At 35.2% G+C, this 23,213-nt stretch overlaps 1 long non-coding RNA gene across 4 annotated transcripts in view; it reads right to left on the reverse strand.

The window, feature by feature from the left end:
• The window catches only part of LOC127492742 (uncharacterized), a 114,800-nt gene that overhangs the window by 8,680 nt on the left and 82,907 nt on the right, over positions 1-23,213 (reverse strand). For 2 of the 4 annotated variants that reach the window (XR_011382147.1, XR_011382146.1), the window contains exon 4: positions 416-561. The exons of the other annotated variants lie outside the window; for them this stretch is intronic. This is a non-coding gene — a long non-coding RNA (uncharacterized lncRNA). The remainder of the gene's footprint in view (positions 1-415; positions 562-23,213) is intronic. 4 annotated transcript variants of the gene reach the window in all.

The raw sequence follows: 23,213 nt of genomic DNA on the forward strand, positions 1-23,213 counted from the left end.
TAAAGCAGTTTTCCTTATAAGTTTATTGAAATGTTAATGAATTTTATAATTCTAAAGTCTGCTTTCAAAATACACTGTAACTTCATTTAAAAAGCTCATAAATTCTATTTTCAGATTCCTTAAGAATGTAGATTTCAGAGATTTAGAAATGACTCACTTTCATTATTCTAACTAAAAATGATCATAAAAATCACAAAATGTTTTAAGATGGGCTCTCTAAAATTAATGTTTCCTGTACTCATTCATGTTTTCACCTTTGAAATGAGAGATTTAGGGCCTAGTGGGTAGGATGTTCATCACACTTATCAGAATGCCAGGATTCAAAACTTGCCTCTGACTCATGATTGCAGTTCCTGCTAATGTGCAACCTGGGAAGGAGTGTGATGGCTCAAATAATCGGGTTATTGCCACCTACCTGGATGACCTGGGTTGTATTTCTGGTTCCCAGGCTTTGACTCCAACCCAAACCCATCGATTATGGACAATTGAGGAGTGATCCAGTAGATGGGAGCACTCTCTCCTTCTTTGTGTTCATATCATTTTCTCTTTCTTTTTTTCTCCCTATGTAGAAAATCACATAGAACCTCATGGTAATAAATGTTGTTCCATGGTAATATCCATGGATGAGTTGAAAAATTAGTGGAGAAAACTTTAAGCAGAAAAAGATTATTTACATGATGATCTTCTCTCCAAATATTTATTAATTGGTATAGTAGTTTTAATACCCTTCCTCTCTCTCAGACAATTGGATTAAATTTTTTAAAATGGAAAGATTAACCTTTTATAACTCATAAAGTAGATGAAATTAGACCAAAAGCTGATATACTGTATAATTTCATCTGAATGACATGCTGCAAATGCAAATTATAAGAAAGAAGACAGATCTACAAGTGTGAAAGTATGAAAGTGTAGAGAAGGGTTAGATATGAAAGGCACACATGGAAATGTTAGGACGATTGAATCATTGTATGATTCTGTAGTTTTCTATATATAGTCCTGCATTTGTCATAACCACAATGAGTGAAGTTTATTGTATGCAAATTTAAAAATCAACTAGAATATCAAGATTCTCAGAATAGTATGCTGACTGTAACAAATATTTTATGAATGGATGTTGCCTCATAGAAAGGATGGTGGGACCTTAGTAACTTTAGAAGCCATTGTTTTGATGGCTTCTATAAGGCTAAAGACAGAAAGAACAGTATGTCAACACTGTACTCCATCCAGTAAATTCATCCCTCATTTGTGTATTCTTATGAATTTTTAAGCTAATTTACTTGTGTACTAAATTTGAACCAATGAGTAAATAAATGTAAATAATGATAACAAACTTTCTCATTGTCAGAAAAAATAAGTTATAGACAGAAAGGGATTAGAATACTGTGGTCTTCAAAGAGGGAGGTGCCTTTCTCTGAAGGGAGGAGAGAACCTCCACTTTGACTATGACCTTGTCTAAACAAGATAAGAGTCGGAGAACTCAAGGGGCTTCCATAGCCTTGGAAACTCATGACTGGTGCATAGGGAGATTACTGATGCCATAAACAGGAGTGTCAATTTGTAAAGTCAACAACAGGAGTCACTGTGCACTTACTCCTCATGTAGGATCTCTGTCCTTAATGTGCTGTACACTGAGGCTTAATGCTATAACGAGTACTCAAACAGTATATTTCACTTTGTGTTTCTATGGGGGTGCAAACGATTGAAATCTTTACTTAATGTACACTAAACTGATCTTCTGTTAAAAAAAAAAAAAAAAGAAACTATCAATTCCCAACTTGACTCTCACTGGGATTAAACATGACAATAGGTCTGATCTGATTTCATCATCATTTAAAAAAAATCATCTATTATTTTTCACTTTATGTTTCTGTGTGGGAACAAACTGTTGAAATCCTTACTTAAGGTATACTAAGCTGATCTTCTGTATACTAAGATAATCGAAAATGAATCTTGATGTGAATGGAAGGGGAGAGGGAGTGGGAAAGGGGAGGGTGGTGGGTGGGAGGGACGGTATGGGGGGGAAAGCCATTGTAACCCATGAGACGTACTTTGGAAATTTATATTCATTAAATAAAAGAAAAAAAAATATAAAAAAAAAAAGAATACTGTGGTATTGGAATAGAGTCACAGAGACAGTATTGACTCATGTTTATTTCATAGATGTATACAGATAGCAGATACAGAAATCAATATACATAAATATCAATAAATACCAGCTGCTACTTTTATTGCTTTTATTTGACAGTTGTAACTGTTAAAAGTAAAACTAAACTTTTTTCCATTGGGTTAGTTGAAAATGTTAACATTTTCTGATATTAAATTAAAATATTTTTGTAATGCTGAAGATATAAAGAAAAATAAAAATAATTTTATTGACATATCTAGACATATCCATTGTTAACTTTTCATTCTATTTCCTGCCACTGTTTTTCTGATATAAATGTAGGTTTGTAAAAAACAAATATGATCAAGAGGCAGGCATTTGGCCTAGCAGTTAAAATACTGGTTACGATTCCCACGTCCATGTCAGAGTATCTGGGTTTGAAAGCTGACTCTGGTTCCTGACTGCAGTTTCCTGTTAATGCTCACTTTGAAAAGCTACAGTGATGACCACCCATGTCGGAGATCTAGACTGAGTTCCTCGTCCCCAGCTTCAACCTGGCCAAACCTTGATCATTGCATTCATTTGAAGAGTGGATGGAACGCACCCTCTTTGTCTCTTTGTATGTCTTCCTGCCTCTCAGATAAAAAAGAAAGTTTGTTGTCAGGTTGTATAATAAAGTTGGCTTCCTTTGAAAGGGGTAAAACTATCAACACTTATTTAACAACTAGTTTGTACTGTGGACTTGTAAATATTTTGTGTGTATAATTTCATTTGAACATTATGTCATGATAAAAATATTTCCCTGTGACCCATGTTTTACAAAAGAAACTGAAGAACAGAGAGGTTAAAGGAAGGAGCCTTCAATACTAGTCAGTGACAGAGCCATAGCTTCCATATAGAATTATCCTAGGTCCTATGTTTTGACTATGAAGCTGTATATAACTTGATAAGTTTGCTTTTACAAAATATACCAATTAAATCATGGCTTGAATTTCATAGGATCCTGAATCATAAAATGTGATATAAATCCCTGTGAGGTCTGGCTGGTATTTCACAACATTGTAGTATGTCCTGTTAGTTCTTTGCTAAAATATTCCTCTAATGCACCCAAGGAGGAATGGTGGGCTTGATTTTTCTCTACCTTACCCTACAGGGTATTCGTTGAAATCTCAGCTTATTGTGTGAGTTGTCTAGCTCATGCTCTAGCATGAGCATATTCAGGCCTTGTATGATTGCTGACCTCTGATGTCACTCCTGACAATAAATACTTATGAGAGATTGAAGCGATGAATGGAAACACCACAGATGATCTGAGTCTTTTCCTTTCAGGAACAGGAAGAGTAAAAGGAAAGTCATCCCGAAAGTTTCATTAGGAAATGTATTAAAATGCTTTGGGAAGGGAACTAAATGATATCATCTGCAGTGGGCAACTACTTTGAAATAGAGAGTGAACATCAATCCATGATCAGTTCAGCAGATCTTTTTCATACTTTTCCCAAAGATCTTAACTTTCAAGTCCCCAAAATGAAATTAATTTATTTGTCATGATAACTGGTGACTTCAGATGACAAGTAGCTGACAGATTCCCAATCCATTCAAAAATTTTTCTTGGCTTAAAATATCACAGAATAGGAATAGAGAATAACCAATTCCAGGTACATCATTTATATATTTATTGGTAATATTGGCCTATGCTGACTAGCACATTTCTGAACAGTTTATTCTTGAATAGCATCATGTATCAAATTGTGTTTGAGTTCTCACGGATGGCTTAGCTAAATTTATTTTTTAAGCTTGGAAGCTTTCTAATTGTCTGCATAACCATACAGCCTAATTGATGCTGTATATTAAAAATAATCAACTTGAACACATTGAGTGTTTTTTTATCGTAGTAGCTTGCTGTCTGAGTATTTATGGAAATACATTTGAATAGCCATTTATATGATGATTAAGAAAGTAATATCTATATTTTTAGACACAAATATTTCAGTCATTTCCTGGTTCCAAATTGTGCAATGTGTACTATAGTCCTTGAAATAATAAACTTTGTATTACCTAATCCATTTTTTGCATATAAGTTTTTACTTTTTCCCTTTTATATTATCATCATGAGAAAAAAAAATCCTGCTAATGCATAAGCATCATTTCTACACAAAGAATTTCCTAACTAGAACTCTTGCTTCCTCTGAACCACTTTGAGACAGAAGAATAATTAAGACACATATCATATGATACATGCTATATTATGTTTTAGATAATCTCTATAAACAGAGTTGTTTATACTTTTCAGATGATTTACACTTTATTAAAATAATAATAATAATTTTTAGAAAAATAATTATTATAATTAAAATAATAATCATGTTATATACTGGGAAAATATTTTAAACATATCTGGGGCTGGTGCCCTGATGTAGTGTGCTAAGCCTCCGCCTACAGCACCAGTATCCCATGTGGTCACTGGGTCAAGTTCCAGCTGCTCCTCTTCCAATCCAGCTCTCTGCTATGGCCTGGGAAAGTAGTGGAAGGTGGCCCAAGTGCTTTGGCTCCTGCACCTGCGTGGGAGACCCAGAATAAGCTCCCGGCTCCTGACTTTACATAGGCTCAGCTCCAGCAATTGTGGCCATTTGGGGAGTGAACGAGTGGATGGAAGATCTTTCTGTCTCTCCCTCTCCCTGTCTGTAACTCAATCTCTCAAATAAATAAATAAAAATCTTAAAAAATGTATTTGTATTCCGAAGTTATCCCAGACTTCTGACCCTAAGAGATGCTTACTATGAATCTTTAAAATGAACACATTAATGAATTTGGACTAGTTTCTTACTGAACTTTATCCTAAGATGATAGAAGAATAATGCACTCCTCTGAACCAGCAGAATTAAGGTATTTTCTGCAGGATGCTGAACCAATCCTTTTGAGTAGCCAGCACACAAATTCAACATAAAATGCAATGATTAAGTGGAAATCAGAGTTTTGTATAGATGAACATTGAATTTATTGAAAAGGTCTTATCATTTAATGAACGTTTAATAGCAAGGTTGTGGCACTTCCATGGCTGTTGCAAAATTGACTAGTGCAAATAACTCAAGCTCCATGTGCCATATTTTCTTTATTTATGTACCTTAGATCAAATATAATATCCATATTTGTTATAAGATGAAATATTCAAATGATGTAAACATAAAATGATCTTAATATATTTTAGTTTCATTTTAGCAAAATTCTGGACAGCATTCAGCTATAGCATTAAAATTTTATGGCAAGGGGGCTGGCACTGTGGCACAGCAGGTTAAAGCCCTGGCCTGATGCGCCGGCATCCCATGTGGGTACCAGTTCGTATCCTGGCTGCTCCACTTCTGATCCGGCTCTCTGTTATGGCCTGGGAAAGCAGTGGAAGATGCTCAGGTCCTTGGGCCCCTGCACCCACGTGGGAGACCCGGAAGAACCTCCTGGCTCGTGGCTTCAGATCAGCGCAGCTCTGGTGGTTGCAGGCCACCTGGGAGGTGAACCAGCGGATGGAAGACCTCTCTCTCTCTATCTCTACCTCACTCTGTAACTCTGTCTTTCAAATAAATAAAATAAATCTTTAAAAAAATGTATGGCAATAACAGTCTCCATTTTTCTGATTGTTGGGAAATGATAGGATAAACTTGGAAAAGCTCAACAAAACTGTTCACTGTGTTTATCATTCATTGGCTTCAGTAACTGAAGGCTGAGACACCTGAACACACAAAATTATTTAAAGGGGCAGCATAAGGTTCATTGCCAGTACAAACTTTCCATTCAAAATGTTTCTTATATTTCAAAATGCACTGTTACATGGGATGTTTATTTATTTGTAGACTATGGGACATTCAAAATAACTCATGAGAGTTACAAAAAAACCATGAAACAAGAAAGAAGATTGAACAGATTATTGAAAATGCATCCAGTACAAATATCAGGTAGGCAGATGTCTACCTTTAGAATGTGAAGACTGATAAAGGACATTTCTATGCAATGGCAACTTTTGCAATGCAAAGTGGCCCAGTGTAAAGCAAAATAATAGTACTCCATTTAATAGATTATATCCAATTTACTCTGTAAATTATTAAATGATTCACTTCTCAGAATTTTCACATAAAATTATAACAGAAATTTAAAACTAATACAACCTCTGCAGCTAATTCAAACACCAAAACCTTTTTCTCTTCCAAAAATGAAATCAGTCCTCATCATTTTTGTGTAGAGATCAAACCATCAAATTAAAAGTTCAGATTTTCTCAATTTGCATTTTATAGGCATTTTCTGAACTCTGTTATCATCAAAGCATTACTATGCCATATGTAGTCCCAAAAGAACTATACTATGGGGAACTGTTGTCCTTTGTACCCCTACAGAAATAAGTCTGGATTGCTGTTCATCATCTTTTTCAAATGGGTGTCATATATTCCAAACAACCTGACTTACTATATTTCATAGCAGCGGCATTTTAGAATTCTGTGACTCATTCAGAAAGAATACTTTTTTTCATTGTATAAACAAATCTGTAGTCTTTATGTGGCTGCTTGAGAGATCAGTTCTATAATTCCCATTTCTACGGAAGCGGCACAGTTTACTTTATTCAAGGATAGTAGGTTTTTGTTGTTCTTATGCTTAGGTTTGAGAAATGTTTAGAAATGTGGAAAGAATTAAATTAGAATATGCTAAGAAGATACCATCAGCTGTTTACAAATCCAATGTCCCAGTGTGATAATTATTCATGAAGGGACCATCTTATCACTTCAATTCTATATAGACACAATGAAGTTATTTGCTAAGAGTTACAGAATAAATTAATAGTAGTGAAAGATAGTTCCACCTTGAGAATAATTAACAGTTTTTTGGTATTCAGTAACAAATAAAACTATGAGGTTGTATATGAAAACGTACTGAAAGAAAAGTTGTTAGCTGTTGAAAATACTTTTCCTGCATTATTTTCTCAAAAGTGATAGTAGCTAGAGAAGCAGCAGCAACGGGAGGAACTGGAAGTGAGTAAAAAGCAGAAAAGTGCTAAGTCTTGGACTAATGAACTAAACATCTTACATGCTTTATTTCAATGCCCAGTGGATGTTTTCATTTTGGTACTGGGGATGTAATCTCAAGTTATTATGAAACTTGAGTCTGAGAGCCCAAGAAATACATTATTTAACTTACATGCTCTAGTTCTGGACCAACTGAAAAATAAGACAAAACAATAAGTCAAATGGTGTCCAAATATGTCCTTTTTATCAATAAAGCTGACATAGGAGAGTTTAATTCATATCTAAAACAAATGAGTGTCACAATGTATCCATAAATTAGATAAACTGACCTACCATGGATAGGATGAGTAGAGAGTTTGCTCCTTAAGATAGCTCACTCCCAAAAGGAATAAAACACAGGATGTCCAAAGAGACTTTATTTTTTTTTAAGATTTTACTTATTTATTTAACAGGTAGACTTATAGAAGCGAGAGGGAGAGAGATAGAGAAAGATCTTCTGTCGGCTGGTTCACTCCCCAAATGGCTGCAATGGCTGGAGCTGAGCTAATGCAAGCCAGGAACCAGAAGATACTTCTGGGTCTTCCACACAGGTGCTGGGGCTGAAGCACTTGGGCCATCTTCCATGCTTTCCCAGGCCATGGCAGAGAGCTTGATCAGAAGAGGAACAGCCTGGACTAGAACCTTCATCCATATGGGATGCTGGCACTGCAGGCAGAGGCTTAACCCACTATCTCACAACGCTGTCCCCTGAAGAGACTTTAAACCTTCTGCAGTGCCTAGTGGAGCTCTGTGAACAAGGGGAACAGTCTTATTCCCCAGTCAGTATCAACAATGGCTAGTAGGTGTGGCATTGGGCAATTAGCCCACTACATCAGCAGACAAACCACAGCAAGATGAGTTTTCGTTCTGCCCCCAGACTGCACTAATCTTGGTGGTTTTGAATGTAATCAGGTATTTGGGGACATAGGGTAAGGACTGTGAGCCTACCACAGGCCAAGAAAGAGGCTTGTAGGGACAGAATACCCAATCGTAGACACTTTCTCCATTCATACTGAATAACACATCTATTTCAGATTAGGGACAAGTTTGACTTTGAGGAGTATTGTAAGCCTGAGTGAGTAAATATGTATCAAAAGCAGTCACAGACCAAACCACAACATAGGGTGCTATCTAGTCATAAAATGCCAGAAGTATCTACAGGCTCAGAGAAAATAAATTGACTAGAATTTCTAGAAGGATAACTGCCAACAAAGCCAGATTACTATACCTAATCCTTCAATGTACAGATGACAACAAGCATCAAAAACTTTCAGAGAACCATGACCTCACCTAAATGTAGGATATCAAAACCTATGGAAAACGTAGCATATACAAACCTATGGGACACTGTAAAATTAGTACTAAGGAGCATGTTTATAGCAATGAATGCCTACACAAATAACAGAAGGTAAAAGGCAAAATATGGAGCCAGGAACAAACCATCTAGGAATTGAAATTTCCAATTGTTCAGATCATTATTTCAAAATAACTGTAGTAGGAAACTCAATGCAATTCAAGAGAACATAGAGAAACCATTAAATATTTTAACAGAAATTTGATAGTTAGATGGAAGTAACTAAAATCAATCAAAATCCTTCAACTGAAAAGTACATCAAATGAAATTGCAAGCATGATGGAAGGCATCAATAGTAGAACAGGCAAAACAGAAGAAAGAATCAGTGTACTCAAAGACATGTTACTTGAAAATACACAGTACAGAAGAAAAAAATAAAGCTGGAGTGAAGAAAATACAACATAACATGAAAAGAACAAATATTCAAGTTATTGGAGTTCAAGATGGACTTGGAAGGCCAAAGGGTTAGAAAGCATATTCAAAGAGATAATGACAGAAAATTCCTCAAACCTAAAGAAGATACAATTCTACAGGTACAGGATGGCAAAAGTTTAACCCAAGAAATATTAAAATCAAATTAGCCAAGGTTAAAGATAAATAGAAGGTTTCAAAGGTGCAAGCGAAAAGAAGAAAGTAACATATAAAGGAGTCTCAATTCACCTGATTACAGATTTCTCAGGAAAAACCTTACAGACCAGAAGAGATTTCAATGACACTTTTACAAGACTGTAGGGGGGGAGTGCCAGGCAAAAATACTTTATCCTGACCTTCAGATATTCAGAATAGAATAAGACATTTTCTGCTGAAATATTTTCTTCTGACTTGGTATAAGAAATGCTAAGGGAATTTCTTCAACATGAAACAAAGTGCTAACATGTAAGAAGAAAATATCAGAAGGTAAAATAACAAAAATTAATGTTAAGAATATCTATACACAAAAATTCAGAATATTTTATGTTATAAACCTAGTATGTAAACCATTTATATCTTTATACTGTGAAGACAAAAATAATTATTATCACTACATTGAAATGTTAAGAAACAAGTAATATTGAAACAAGTTGATGTAACATGAGAAATTCAAAATGTGGGAAGGAATTGAGCACATATGTAGAATTAACTAGGACTTCTATTCTCTTGGTTTTTTTTTGATTACCTTTATAATCAGCATTAAGTTGTTGAAATTTCAAGATAGCTCTCTATAACCAAAAGAAGGTGATAATAAAGTGAAACTGTATTCAGACTTACCAAATATAATAGAAAGGAATTAAAGTATACCAATAGAGAAAATTACTTATCCACTAAATAAGATTATAATTGAGGGAGAAAGGAAGAAATGGGCCATAATAAAAATACAAAACAAATATCAAAATTGTAGTAGTAAGAACTTACCTATCAATTTCTCCAATTAAATGACACAGAACAACTGAATGCTTTTAAAAACAAAACCCAACTAGATGCTGCTTACAAGTAACTCACTTCGCCTCTAAGAATGCACATAGATGGAAAGTGAAAGAATGCAACAAAATATCCATGCAAATGGAACCCCAAAGAAATTAGGAGTATCCATACTTTTATCAGGTAAAATAGATTCTTCTGTCGGGTAAAATGGGTCAGGTAAAAAAGAGACCAAAGGCCAGCGCCGTAGCTCAGTTGGCTAATCCTCCACCTGTGGCGTCAACACACTGGGTTCTAGTCCCGGTTGGGGCGCCGGATTCTGTCCCGATTGCCCCTCTTCTAGTCCAGCTCTCTGCTGTGGCCCGGGAGTGCAGTGGAGGATGGCCCAAGTCCTTGGACCCTGCATCCCATGGGAGACCAGGAGAAGCACCTGGCTCCTGGCTTCGGATCAGAGTGGTGCGCCGGCTTCAGCGCACCGGCTGGAGCGGCCAATTGGGGGTGAACCAACAGAAAGGGAAGCCTTTCTTTCTGTCCCTCTCTCTCTCACTGTCCACTCTGCCTGTCAAAAAAAATAATATATTAAAAAAAGATCAAACAGGTCATTACATAATGATAAAGAACACTATCCAGCATGAAGAAATGACACTTAAGAGTGCATATGCATCCAATATTGGAACACCAAGATACATATAACAAATATTAATAGACCTGAAGGAAAAGACAGGCTCTACTACAATAATCATAGGAAAATTTAACAACTCTTTTTTAGAAACATAATGCAAATAGGAAATCAACAAAGAACTAGCAAATTTCAATTGCACCCTAAATGAATTGGACCTAGCAGATATCTACAGAACTTTCCATCAAAAACTGAAGAATACACACTCTTCATAACAGGACAGGGAACATTTTCCAGGACAAATCATATGCTAGATCACAAAACAAGTACCAGCAGATTTAAAAGCTAAAAATCCTATCAAGTGCTTTTTCTGACCACAATGAAATAAAACTAGAAATCAACAACAAAAACTTTTAAAACTACACAAATACATGGAAACCAAACAACTTACTCCGAACAATTAATGAATAGAGGAAATAAAAAAATGTCTTTAACTGCAAATGGAAACGTAGCATATTAAAACCTATGGGACACTGCAAAATTAGAACTAAGGGGCATGTTTATAGCAATGAATGCCTGCACAAAGAAAACCCATAACGAACTCAGATAACTTATCACTGCACCTAAGGAACTAGAAAAATAAGAACATATCAAATCCCCAATTGGTAAGAGAAAAGAAATAATACAGAACTCAAATCACAAATAAATGACACATAGACACTACAAAACATACAAAAAAATGAGTGAAAACTACCCAGAATATTTACAAATTCAACACAGTTCCTAATAAATTAAGAATAAAACTTCTCCACAGAATAAGAGGAAACTGCTGTAATTTGTATGGAACCTCAAAGGACCACAAATTCCCAAAGTGATCTAGAGAAAAAAGAACAAAGCAGAAAGAATTACACTACCTAACTTTATTGATAAAGCTACAGCATTTATTTATAAAGCTATAGTAGTTAATACATCATGGAATTGGCATGAAAACATATCCATAGACTGATGAAACAGAATAGAGACCCAAGAAATAAATCCACACATATAGAGTCAATTGATCTAAGAACATATTTTGGAAAAAATAATGGGCTTTTTATTATTTATTCATTTATTTATTTTTTGACAGGCAGAATTAGACAGTAAGAGAGAGAAAGACAGAGAGAAAGGTCTTCCTTTTCCGTTGGTTCACCCCACAATTGGCCGCTACGGCTGGCGCACTGTGGCCGGCCCAAAGCAAGGAGCCAGGTGCTTCCTCCTGGTCTCAGGATGGACTTTTTAAAAAATATTTATTTATTTGAAAGGCTGATTGGCAGAGAAAGAGAGAGGAAGAGATCTTCCATCTCCTGATTCACTCTCCAAAAGGCAGCAGCACTAGGTTTGGGCCACTTCAAACCCAGGAGCCAGAAACTCCATCCTGGTCTCTGAAATGGGTGGCAGGGGCCCAAGTACTTCAGTCGTCTTCTTCTGGCTTTCCAAACACATTGGAAGGAAGTAATATTGGAAGTGGAACAGTCAGAACTCAAATCAGCACTTCAGCATGGGATGCTGGCATCACAAGGGGCAGCTGAACCGTATGTGCCACAATGCCAGCCCCGGAGGATAGTCTTTTTAATAAATAATGCCGTGAACACTGGATATCCACATAGTAGAGAATGAACCTAGTTTTCTTTTCCCATGTACAAAAGTCAATTCAAATTGGATGTAAGACCTAAATGTCAGACTTGAAATTTCAGAAACTACTGGAAGAAAACAGCAAAAACATTTCAGGACATTGGAAAGGGCAAGAATTTTCTAAATCAGACCATAAAAAGCACAAAAAAGAGGAAAAACAGAAAAATGCGATTTAATCAAACTAAAGAGCTTTTGCACAGCAAAGAAAACTCAACAGAGTCAAAACACAATCTACGGAATGGAAGAAATATTTGCAAGCTATGCATCTGACAAGGTCCTAATACCTAGAACATACAAGAAACCCAAACAACTCACAAATAATCCAACTTAAAAATGGGTAGTTTATATAAACAGATATTTCTTAAAAGAAGACATACTAATGACCAATAAGTACATGAAGAATACTCAACATCACTAATCAGGGGAATGCACATTAAAACTGCAGTAAGATATCCCCTCATTCCATTAAGGTAAGCTTTTATCAAAAGGACACAAGATAACATGAAACAACACAACCTTTGAACACTATTGGAGGGAATATAAATTAATATAACAATTGTGAAAAAACAGTAAAGAGGTTCCTCAAAAAAACTAAAAATAGACCATATGGTCCAGCAAGCCCTATCCCAGGTTTATATCCAAGGGAAGTACAAACCATCTGTCCAAGAGATACCTTCATTCACAAGTTTCCGCAGCACTATTCACATTAGCCAAGGAATCTAAACAAATTATGTGTCCATCCACCAAAGAGTAGATAAAGAAAATGTGTATATACAAGCAATGAAACACTACTCAGCCATTAAAATAATGGAATCTTGTCACGTTCAATAAGATAAATAGAACCAGAAGTCATTATGTTACATGAAATAAGCCAAATATAGAAAGACAAATATCACTTGATTTCATTCATATATAGAGTCTAAAAAAACAGATGATCTCATAGACATTAAAAATAAGAACGTATATGATGGTGATTACCACTGTCTGCTGAGGGGAAATGTTGTTTGACAAGTATTAGATTGTAAGTAGCTACGGTGAAGGAGTTCTGGGGTCCTATTGCACAATACGATGACTACAGATAATGTTAATATAGTGTATATTCCTCTATTTTTTAAAAATAAAGAAAATATGAGAGGACTGAGCTATGCAAAAGCTTCTCCTAGTCACAAAGTAGGTGGTTGATCTCACACTTTTGGACAGGGAGAATGTAAAACTGAAAATAGGTCAGGTGCACACCATTGACAAGTGAAAAACCATCCACTATGCTCCAAAAGACTTTAGAATGTAGTTACTGTTATTGCTCGTTTTTGTCCTTAACCTACTGAATTTAATCATTAAATAAATTAATGTTCAAGATGTGGTAATAGTTTTCTCCAAACGTAAGACCAATAATCCATTGTAGAGTCCTGTTCTCCCTACAATGCATTTATTTTCTCAATGTAAAACTCAAAGATTTGGAGACCACTGCTCGACAGTACAGATTTGCTGTCAGAGGTAAGTACATTCAGAACATTTCTCAGAAGATTAGGAACAACATCATAAGTCACATCATTGTATTATCATATCATACTTCTCCAGGAGGTAGGGTTTATATTAGATTTTCCAGTAGCCCTTGAATCCTACTCTGTTTCCTTCCAACATGCCAGATATTCCTGGAGAAATTCTCCCTGTTTATTTACCTGGAGATGTGCCCTGAAGGAATCAATTCTGAAGTGGTTAAGTGGATGAAAGGATAACTGGGTAAGAAACACCTAAAACTGATGGGTTGCAGAAGCAGATGTTTTCTTCCAGTAGAGGGAATAGAAGTATGGCACACACCAGAGGTGATATTAGTTCCGAACTTAATGATAAGATCATCATTAAAATGTTAAAGTGTTTCACTATTACCACAGTTTTATTTGTTCCTTTATTTTGTAAAGTGGCAGTTTGATCCTTTTTTCAATTTGTTTTTGGATCTTATTTACCTCAAGATCTAGTAGGTAACACATCATGCACCCTTGATTTAAATTAACATCTGCCTGTATTCTTTAGTTAAAACAGACAATGAATTATCTTACATTACCTCTAACTACATCTTTTATAGAGTATTTGTAAAAGTGCTGAATATGTTGAGTGACAATGTTAATTCAAAATTGAAATCAGAAGACGCTCATCCATTCACTCATCTGAAACAATGTATTCACTCTCTGGTAAATTTTAAAGCACTCTTCTTTTTAAAAAAAGTTTTTATTTATTTATTTTAAAGGCAGAGTTGTAGTGAGAGAGAAGGAAGGAGAGAGTTAGACATTCCTTCTACTTATTCATGCCCCAAACGGCCACAATGGCCAGGGCCAGGCCAGGCTAAAGCCAGGAGCTTCTTCCAGGTCTTACAAAGGTGGCAAGGGCCCAAGGACTTGGGCCATCTTTCATTGCTTTCCAGGCATGGAGTTAGATTGGAAGTGGAGCAGCCAGGACTCAAACCAGTGCCCTTATAGGATACTGGTGCTGCAAGTGGTGGCTTAACCTGCTGCACCACAGCACTGGCCCGGCAAACACTTCTTACAGTATAATTATATAATGGGTTCAATTATTTTTTCAAATATATACCAAAATTATTTTCTGAGTGTGAAGAGTAGAATATCTCCCTTTAATATATACTTTTGCAAATTTTTCCTTGCTTATTCTTTTTTCTTTTTAAAATTATTATTAATATAAAGAGAACAGATTTCATATATTTCATAGATGCTATTCAAAGGAGATAATCATACTTGCATCCCTTCCTCCATCCCTCAAACCCTCTGTCTTCTTTCCTTTCATTTTCCTTTAATTTTTTCAATAACCTTTTTTTTTATTTCAAATATGCAGGTTTTTTTTTTATTTGACAGATAGAGTTAGATACATAGAAATATATAGAGATATATAGAGAGAGACAGAGAGAAAGGTCTTCCTTCAGTTGGTTCACCCCTAAATGGCTGCTACAGCCGATCCGAAGCAAGGAGCCAGGTGCTTCTCCTGGTCTCCCATGCAGGTGCAGGGGCCCAAACACCTGGGCCATCCTCCACTGCCCTCCTGGGCCACAGCAGAGAGCTAGACTGGAAGAGGAGCAACTGGGACTAGAACCTGGTGCCCATATGGGATGCCGGCTCTCAAATATGCAGTTTTAAGAGCATAATGATACTTCCTACCATACCCTCCCTCCCTCAGTCCTACTCTCCTTTCTCCTTCTTTTCTTATTTTTCTTCTAATTTTTCAATGACATGCTTTCAGTTTTCCTTATAATCACAAACTTAATCCTCCACTAAATAAAGAATTTAACAAGTAGTAAGAAGAAAAATCACTGCTCCTCAAGGGCTATATACACTCATCAAATCTCAAAATGTCAATTTCACTCATATGCATTACATTTTTTGTACTCTCCATATCAGTTACTACAAATCAGAAAAAACATGATACTTGTCTTTTGGGGACTGGGCTTATTTCACTTAGCATAGTGGTCTCTAGTTGCATCTATTTTGTTGCTGAAGACAGGATTTATTTATTTATTTATTTTTAGCCGAGTAGTAGTCTATTGTGTCTATTTACCACAATTTTTTATCTAGTCATCAGTTGATGGAAATCTGGGTTGATTCTATATCTTAGCTTTTGTGAGTTGAGCTGCTATAAACGTGGGGATACAGATCACCCTTCCATACATTGATTTCATTTCACTTGGGTCAATTTCCAGGAGTGAAATGGCTTGGTCATATGTCAAATCTATTTTCAGATTTCTGAGGAATCTCCATACTGTCTTCCATAACTGTTCTACTAGTTTACATTCCCACCATCAGTATATTAGGGAACATTTTTCTCCACATCTTCTTTAGCATTTGTTATTTTCTGATTTCTGGATGATGGGTCATTTTATATTTAGTGGTCAATCAAAGAGATCTCAAAAATCCCAAAACACTACTTTTAAATTCCTTTTTGTTCCATCTTTTGGGGCCAAAAGATGAAGCATTAAGATTGAAACTTTCCTTAATATTAATTTTTTATGAACCATTGCCATTAACGTAGCACTTATTGCTTTTTATCATGTACCTGGAGCTAACAGAACTCCAAAAAATTCATGAAAATTTGGAATTAAATGTTAATTTTGGTGGAAAAAAATTGAAATCCATGCATAATACATTCATAGTACACTTTCCCCAAAACTTTCATTTTCATTTATTTTCTTTGAGAGCCAGATAGAAAATTAAAGCCACAGAGAGCTCCCACCTCCTGGTCCATTCCCCAGTTCTCCACAGTAGCTGGGACTGGGTTTGAGCCAAAGCTAGAAGCTGGGAATTCAATCCATATCTGTCATGTCACTTGATGAATTACTGCTGCCTCTAAATGTCTGCATATCAGCAAGCTGAAATCAGGAGTCAGAGCCAAGATTCAAACCCAGGTAATACAATGTGAAATGATCTTAACCACCATTCTAATTGCTAGGACAAATGCCCACTCCCTCCACAAAATGTTTTTGCAGTATTCTCAGATATCAAAAGTCAAGGATACACTAAACAATGTAACATAATATTCCAGGATCATAGATTAGAGTCTCTTTATAAATACGTGCATTTTAGACAGTTAATTTACACAAAATTAGAAAAGATTATGCATAGACAGTTAAGAATTAGGAATCAGGGAATCTAGTGTTTAAGAATGAATTACATGGATGTGGAAGTGTTTTATAATTACTGATATAATTACATAGGGTAGTTGTGTCATTGAGTATCCAAAAAGAGAGAGAAGAATCTTGGGTAAAGCATTCAAGAAACAGTTGTTTCTGAACACCAAGTTTTATGCTAATTGCACATCCCAGTACATAGTTGAAAATGGGATTCTGTTCCCAGTAAAGAGAATCAGGCTATGAATACAGGTTTGAGATAGTCAACTTTCTTATATTTGAATCATAACAAGCAAGGTCACTCTACTCATTGATAATATACCCACAATGGGAAAAAAAAAAAGACAAGATGTTGAGCACAGGAATCAGTGAAGTGATAAGAAAGATTTTAGATATAGTAGTCTGCAAAGAATTCTGAGGAGAAAAGATCAGAGTAACTGTAGGGACCAATACTCTGGACAACTTCCAAATACAGCTTACAAATTACAACAGATTAACACCTGCCAGGGCTTACTTTAATTTAGATAAAGTTTTGTGTTATTATCTTGAGACAAAACACAATATGAAATAGCTATATGGACTGATTTTGTCAAGCATGTTAATGATGGCCTATACTAAAGATAATATCTCATAAAGTAAGTTTACAATATGTTTCCCTCACTGGTACTTCTGCGTCCATTCTCCTGCCTTGTCCTGGTTACACTGGGGATGCTCTAATTATTACTAGCCAACAGGATACTCACACAGCTATCTATTAGTCAATGTGCCCTATACCCATTATCTTTTGTCCTCAGACATGAATTATTTTATTCTGAGTTCATAATGACTTAATCTATTTTTCCAGTCTCCTTAATTTCAGCCAAAAATCAATTTCTAAGTTTCCACTGACAACTAGGTTAGTATTGAATGAATGCAGTTACTGGGAATTTAGAGTGAATTAAGCATCTGCCTTTTCATCACAAGTGGTAAGGACCCAGTTTCAACGTAGAGGAAGATGCTTCTTTCAGGGAAACACAGAAGTATTTCTAACTGCATACTTAAAATATTTTCCTACCTACCAACAAAATACAGTGAAGGGGAATATCAAATTTATAAGAATCTACCTGCTCAGTATTTGAAGGAAGGACACAAGCAAAACTTATTTCAGACAATTAAAATATTTGGAGTAGTATATGTTGTTTGTATGTGTGAGTGTTCATGTGTGTTTGAATGACAGATTCAATGTGTAATCCCTTTTAATTTATTCAAATTTGCTAGCATCTTCTTTAATTGGAAAATGGAAAAACACACACTATAAAATCAGGAGACTCAGATTGAAGAGTTTAAGTAAACTCCCACTGCACAGGACTTTCCCTAAGTGATTTTACATTGTATTGTAATTGGCACAGTAGCCATTCCATCAGCAAGATCAATAAGAAGTTTGTGACTAGATGGATGATTCTATGAATAATCACGCTAAGTTGCATAGCTATAAAATGCTCACTCAGAAAAGTCCTTCAGGCACAAAAACTTCTGGTACTTTATACATATACACATGTTTATTCTGTTGTTGCAAAACATGAAAAGCTTCCCTTAATGACATTTTAAAGTCTTAATAATTTAATTATTGAATAATATAAATATTATCCATTAGAAATGCTTAAATCTAAAATTTTGTCTCAAAAGCTATATATACTATATATTTAATCAACTAACCAAATTTGTATAGGAATTTTCATCTTCCTTGAAAAAGACTGAGAATATTTTATCACTGAATATTTTATCACCGTTTCAAGAAGTACAAATTACCATAAAGGTCAATCCTTTTAAGTGATTAAGAAAATACAAAAGCATGATTATTTGAGTTTCAAAATCCAATGTACAATACTAGTATGTGGAAGAAAACTGCTGGATATCTGAATTCACCTGAATTCTTGGCAACATGAATTATCAAAAACATTTTAATTTTTTCATTGACACAATGGATTTGACTAAACCTATCTACTCTTTCAGAAAAATAAATGTTCTCAAAAGCCTATTGTTTGTCAAGAATGACAGAAAATTTTCAGTGCCTGGCTTTATTATGAGAACAGAATGTTCTTTTATCCCTATCCTGTCAACAACATACTTTGGTAATTTCATGAAGGAAAGAAAGTGAATTGCATTATATTGTGACCTATGCTGTTTTAGAGAATGTACTCTTTTGGTATAATACATATAAAAGGCTCTCTGTGATTTAAGTACGTTATTGGAACTAATTTGGAATTACTGAGGCAATGGTGGTATCCTAGTTTTCATAGTGCTCAGAAAAAAATGAAACTTCCACAGCATGTCAGTGTAACTATAAAGGATTAATGGTAAACCTAACATTAACCAATATTTACCTCCCACTCATCTGTGTAACTCTTTATCTGTTAGATATTCTAATTTATTTTGAATCTTTTATGCACAAGTTTTTGCACTTCTCAAGTTCCCAAACCATATGGTGATGTGATGGACATAGTTGAAACAACAAAAGGAACTTGGCAAATCTTAATTTTCTATTTGACCCAAATGTTTGTATGCAGCACCAGTTTTCTATTTAAAAATTATAGCCTAGGAGCTGGCACTATGGCGCAGTAGGTTAATCCTCTGCCTGCAGTGCTAGCACCCCATATGGACGCCAGTTCTAGTCCTGGCTGCTCTTCTTCAAATCCAGCTCTCTGCTGTGGCCTGGGAAAGCAGTAGAAGATACCCCAAGTCCTTGGGCCCCTGCATCCATGTGGGAGACCAGGAAGAATCTCCTGGCTCCTGGCTTCGGATCAGCACAGCTTCGGTCATTGCAGTCATTTGGAGAGCGAACCAATGGACGGAAGATCTTTGTCTCTCTCTCTCACTGTCTGTAACTCTACTTCTCAAATAACTAAATAAAATCTTTAAAAAACAACTAAATAAAAATTATAGCCTATTTATTTGTTACTTTATATCAGACACAAAATTACACATATTTATGGAATATCATGTGATGTTTCTATACATATATACATTGAGTAATGTCCAATCAGTGTATACATATCTATCTTCTCAAACACTGAACATTTCTTTATGATGAAAACATTCGAAATATTTCCTTCTGGTTTTTGTTTAGAGAAATACACAGTACCTGGTTATTACCCATACTCATCCTATTGTTAATTGAACATAAGGCTATCTTACTTCCATTAAGTATAACATAGTACTCATCAATATTTCCCAACTCTGTCTCAACTCTTCCCAGACTCTTGTAACCACTATTGTACCTCAACTTCTATAAAAACAAAAACTGTAGATTCTAGATAGGAGTGTATTCGTGTGGTATTCATATTTCTGTGCTTGGCTTATCTCACTTTTCAAAATGATCTCTAGTTAATCCATATTTTTGCAAATGACAAGATTTTATTCTTTTTATGGTTGAATAATATTCCATTGAGTACAAATATGAAACTTTCTTTGTCCAATTATCAGTTGATGAACTATTAGCTATTGTGGATAGTGAGATATGAGAGTAATGATATCTCTTTAAAGGAGTGATTTCATTTCCCTTGGAAATATACCCTGTATGGGATTTTTGAAAAATATGTTAGTTGCATTTTTAGTTTTCTACAATGGTTGCACTAATTTACATTCCCACCAATAGGTGTAAGGCTTATTTTTTTCTTTTTTCCACAACCTCACCATCACTTTTTTCTTTTATCTTTCTGATAACAGTCAATCTAAGTGGAGTGAGGTAGTTTTAATTTGTCTTTCTCCAATTATTAATGATGTTGAGCAATTTTAAAATGCTACCCAAGCAGACTGACAGATTCAATGGAATCCCTTTCAGAATACCGATGACATTTTTTACAGAACTAGGAAAAACATTCTTAAAATTTGTGTGGAAAAACAAAAGACCCCAGATAGCCAAAGCAATTGTGGGCAATGAAGAATAAAGCAGGAGATATTATTATTCTTGACTTTAAGATATACTTCACAGCTGCAACTAAAGCAGCACTGTATTGGCATGAAAACAAATACATAAACCAATGGAACAGAATAGAAACTCTAGAAGTAAGCACAAGTATCTACAATCAACTGTTGTTTGACAAAGATGTTGAGGACACACATTGAACAAAAAGTATTTTCATAAATGGTGCTGGGAACACTAGATATCCATATATAGAAGAATGAAATTAGAACCTTTTCTTCCATTCTGTAAAATATCAACTCAATATGGATAAAAGACCTAAACATAACACATGAAACTATGAAGCTACCATAAGGAAGTCTAGGTGAGATGTTTTTAGGACATTGGATTGGGTAAAGTTTTCTTGAGTAGGACCTCAACAGTACAGGAAATAAAAGTAGAAGTATAAAAATAAATTTAATAAAAGTTATCTACCATTCTTACTAGACTATATGCTCCTTGAGGTATAAAGTAGCATAATTCATCTTTGCATGTCTGGCTTTTGAATCAGTGATTATCTTATTTTCCATCTCTGCACAGACCTTAAAGTACTCCATACTCAGTGGATCTTCAGCATAGGTTGTCTTGCCTATCTGAGTTGCTGAAATCACCCTATCATAAAAAACTTACAAACATTACATATTAAGATATTTGTAATTGACATCACATCTGTTTTCAAAAACAATAAGGTAGCTTTAAATTGCATCTAAGGAAATATATATCACAAATCTAAGAAAAGGTAACTAAATATAATTTTATGAATTTTATGAATCCCATTTAGTTGTCATTTTCCTTGTCATATTTGAATATGTGGAATTATTGATTGGACATTAAACAATGTGAAAGCATTTAAAAGTTATCCCTTATTTTATATAAGAAGGTTTTGCAATGTCAGAGCCAAATGTGTAGGGACCAATTGAATAACATTATGACATCATCCTAGGAAATAATTCTTGTCAAAAGTAATTCCAGAGGTAATTCTTGATTTAGTTACTTTGCCAGATGGATGTGTCAAGTTCTATATAAATGAATATCGGTTCCCCTATGGGGGGAGGAAATTAACAAGTAAATCAAGTATGAAGAGTCTGTAACAGAGGAGTCTTTAAAGCTGCAAAGTCTTTTAAAAGTCACTCATTTTTTAGAGTCTTGCATAGAAGAATATATGAAGAACAATGATTTATTATGTAGAGATTGGTTCTGATTACTAGAAATTCTATAATGATTCTAGAGAGAAAAAGATGAAGTTAAAATATTTCGTAACACATGAAAATTTTTAACATTAGCATAGTGGTGGATTTCATTGTTTTTGATTGCTGTATAGTATTCTATAGAGTACATGTCCCATAATTTCTTATCCGGTCTACTGTTGATGGGCATTTGGGTTGGCTCCAGGTCTTAGCTATTGTGAATTGAGCTGCAATAAACATTAAGGTGCAGACAGCTTTTTTGTTTGCCAATGTAATTTCCTCTGGGTAAATTCCAAGGAGTGGTATGGCTGGGTTGTATGGTAGGGTTATATTCAGGTTTCTGAAGAATCTCCAGACTGACTTCCATAGTGGCTTAACCAATTTGCATTCCCACCAACAGTGGCTGAGTGTCCCCTTTTCCCCACATCCTCTCCAGCATCTATTGCTGGTAGATTTCTGAATGTGAGACATTCTAACTGGGGTGAGGTGAAACCTCATTGTGGTTTTGATTTACATTTCCCTGATTGCTAGTGATCTTGAACATTTTTTCATGTGCCTGTTGGCCATTTGGATTTCCTCTTTTGAAAAATGTCTATTGAGGTCCTTGGCCCATCTCTTAAGTGGGTTGTTTGTTTTGTTTTTGTGGAGTTTCTTGATCTCTTTGTAGATTTTGGTTATTAATCCTTTATCTGTAGCATAGTTTGCAAATATATTTTCCCATTCTGTTGGTTGCCTCTTCACTTTCCTGACTGTTTCTTTTGCAGTACAGAAACTTCTCAAACTTCCATCAAAGAAGGAGGTACCTTTCTCTGAAGGGAGGAGAGAACTTCCACTTTGACTATGACCCTGTCGGAATAAGATCGAAGTCGGCAAACTCAAAAGGCTTCCATAGCCTTGGCAACTCATGACTAGAGCCTAGGGAGATTACTGACGCCATAAACAAGAGTGTCAAATTGTTAAGTCAACAACAGGAGTCACTGTGTACTTACTCCTCAGGTGGGATCTGTCCTTAATGTGTCGTCCAATGTGAAGTAATGCTATAGCTAGTACTGAAACAGTATTTTACACTTTGTGTTTCTGTGTGGGTGCAAACTGATGAAATCTTTACTTAATATATGCTAAACTGATCTTCTGTATATAAAGATAATTGAAAATGAAAAAAAAAGGATAGTGGTGGAATATATTATAAAAAAAAGTTGAGTTTTACGTTTTTCTCTAGCATAGCTTAATCTTCTTATTCATACCAGTAGAAATCTTTTAAGCCCTTTAAG

The sequence above is a fragment of the Oryctolagus cuniculus genome, chromosome 14, assembly GCF_964237555.1.
Source record: "Oryctolagus cuniculus chromosome 14, mOryCun1.1, whole genome shotgun sequence".
NCBI lineage: Eukaryota > Metazoa > Chordata > Mammalia > Lagomorpha > Leporidae > Oryctolagus > Oryctolagus cuniculus.